Raw genomic sequence first — 2984 nt, 5'->3', positions numbered from 1 at the left:
GCGGCCGCCTCCGCCGCCTTCCGCCGGGCCTCGGCTTCGTCCCCGAGGGGCTCCCCGGCCTCCGGTGCGGGGAGGGGGGCCCCGGCCGGGCGGCGCTGAGTCTCTTCAGGCCCCGCCGCTCCCGCGGCTGCTGCTCCGGGCTGCGGCTCCACTGCAGGCCCCGGCTCCTCCCCGGCCTCCGCTCCGCCTCTCCCGGCTCCCCCCGGCCGCGGCCGCCCCCGCCTCCCCGGGTTAAGGAGGCGCCGGTCTGGGGGAGCCGCGGCCGCTTTATCCGGTGGAAGGGAGAACCCGGCTCCGCCCGGGGGAGCCGGGCTGCTCCATCTGGACCGGCCGGAGCCCGCGGCCTTCCCCGCCCTGGGGGCTCGATTCACCCTGGAAGTAGCCGCCGGCCAGGGGGTCCTCGCCCTTCAGGCCTCTACCGGCAGCGGCAGCTGCTGGGCCACCCCCTGCAACAGCCGCTCGCCCGCCCGCCGGGCATCGCCCCCAGCCCCGCACGCTGCTCCCCAATGGCCGCGTGGGTCGGGCAGCCCCCCCACACCCGCCCCGGTGGGTCTCATCTCTCGGGGCGACCGGCCCCGTTCCTGCCGGCCACCCTACGGTTGTGCCCTGCTCCAGCCCGGGGCGCTCAGTCTTCTCCCACCCCCCAGAAAAATTCAGCTGTCCATCGCTGGTAGTCATCCCTCACCCCTCGTGATTGTCAATGACCTCTGGTGGTCAACGTCCCCCCAAATCTTTAGAGGCGGTTTCTGCTGCAACCCCATTAAAGTCTCATCGCCATCTCTCCAACCTGGGGAGGAAGAACCCCAGGCACCAATACGGTTTAGGGATGGACCTTCTGGAAAGCACTTCTGAGGAGAAGGATCTAGGGGTCTTGGTGGAGTGTAAACCATCCACGAGGCAGCAATGTGCCCTGGTCACCAAGAGGGCCAATGGGATCCTGGGCTGTGTAGGGAAGAGTGGCCAGTAGGTGAAAGGAGGTCATTCTCCCCCTCTGCTCTGCACTGGGGAGGCCACAACTGGAATCCCGTGTCCAGTTCTGGGCTCCCCAATTCAAGAGAGACAGGGAACTGCTGGAGAGAGTCCAGCGTAGGGCTACAAAGATGATGGAGGGGTTGGAGCATCTCCCTGATGAGGAAAGGCTGAGAGAGCTGGGACTCTTTAGTCTGGAGAAGAGAAGGCCGAAGGGAGACCTTATCAATGCCTACAAGTATCTAAAGCGTAGTTTGAGGAAGAATGGAGCCGGACTCTTTTCAGTGGTTCCCAGTGAGAGGACAAGGGGCAACGGGCACAAGCTGGGAAGTTCCACTCCAATCTGAGGAAGAACTTTTTTGGGGTGAGGGTGGCAGAGCCCTGGAACAGGCTGCCCAGGGAGGGTGTGGAGTCCCCTTCTCTGGAGATCTTCAAGCCCCGCCTGGATGCTCCTGAGTGATGTGCTCTGGGCAGCCCTGCTTTGTCAGGAGAGTTGGACTAGATGATCTCTAGAAGGTCCCTTCCAACTCCCAACAATTCTGTGATTCTGTAACCAGCCAAAACCATATAGAAAACCCCATGAAGGACATACAATGTTGTCCCACTTCCACCCAGTTGGCTGAAAACCGGGAGTCTTGTGCCAGTGTGTTCCAAGACTAGTTCCTGGGGATACAGAACAAGGCAACCTTGTTATTTTACCTCATGAAAGGGGACTGTGTGGTGAAGTAAACTAGATAGATCAGATACTCCCAAAATGTGTGTGAGAAAGAACATCCCCTACCTGAGATCCCCCCACATCTGAGGCCAGTGCCGTAGGCAGGCCACTTCTACATGGAAATCTGAAATGCAGGACCATGAAAGAGCCTCCCTCAAGGTCCCCACCCCGGTTATCTGAAAGATGCCCTGTATTTGATAATCTCTTCGTTCTGTGGGTAGTTTCACATTTGCATCCCCCCAAACAGTAACATGGCTGGTAAGGCTTAGAATAGAGGATAGGACACACGCTGGGAGAAAATGGCATTTTCTGAGTGATTTATTTTTTTTTTTCTTCTGGAAACTAATACAGAAAATGGTCTGATAGTAGAGGAGGTGGTTTAAGTCTTGCTGCTCTCACACAGCTCAGTTTACTGTTGAACCTGCAGCAACTCCTTGCATTCCTTCAACAGGGCAAAAGCCCCATGCCTTGGTTTCGGAAGTCACAAGAATGAACGCTCAACCTCCATGCTCTTAGGACACTCTGTGTGCTCTTCTCCCACTCCAAAACTTTCTTCTGCTCCTATGCCAGCAACTCTGGCCGCGCTACTCCCTGTGCTACTACTTGTTCTTCTCCCTGCCAAGGAGGGTTTCCTGCTCCTTTTCCCATATTATTATCTCATTGGAGATCCTATTACAGTGTCCCTAATCATTACCAAGGGCCAACAACCATCCCTTCCACCTCCACAGGCCACAGCAGAGCTCTGTCCTATTCTGTCCCTCCCCCAAGTCTTGCTCCAGTCCTGGCTACGCAGCTTCAGTTCCCTTGGCCTTCTGCTTCTCCTTGGACTCCTCTTTGGACTAGGTGGGTTTTGGGTCTCCCTGCTGTTCTCACATCAAGTTCTCCAGTTCCTTCTAGCTAGGATTTGTGTCCATACCGTACATAGGCTTCTCTTAACTCTCCTGAGAGACAAGACTGAGAAGCCTAATTGTGCTGGGAGGCACTGACGGGTGGTATCTGCGAGTTGTTTGATCTACAGCCAACTGCAGAGGTGTTTGAAAACTGCGGTTAGACTTGACACGTGCCAGGCATCCAACGTGTATTCCCCATTTCTTCTTCCTTTTGGTTTTCAGGATTCTCTACCCCAAACGAATGTCTGAAATATTCTCTTGCTTTTTATAGACAAAAAAAAAAAAAACAACCCAACACGAACGATGTAACTAACTTATTCCACCACTTGAAAGAACATAAATACAAAAATGCCATCTAACACAAAAAAAAACCCCACCTTTGGGGCGCAGGCCAAAGAATTGGTGTTGCA

The sequence above is a fragment of the Calidris pugnax genome, unplaced genomic scaffold (assembly GCF_001431845.1).
Source record: "Calidris pugnax isolate Ruff unplaced genomic scaffold, ASM143184v1 scaffold36, whole genome shotgun sequence".
In the NCBI taxonomy this organism is placed as follows: Eukaryota; Metazoa; Chordata; class Aves; order Charadriiformes; family Scolopacidae; genus Calidris; species Calidris pugnax.
Note: the sequence above shows the minus strand (reverse complement) of the source record.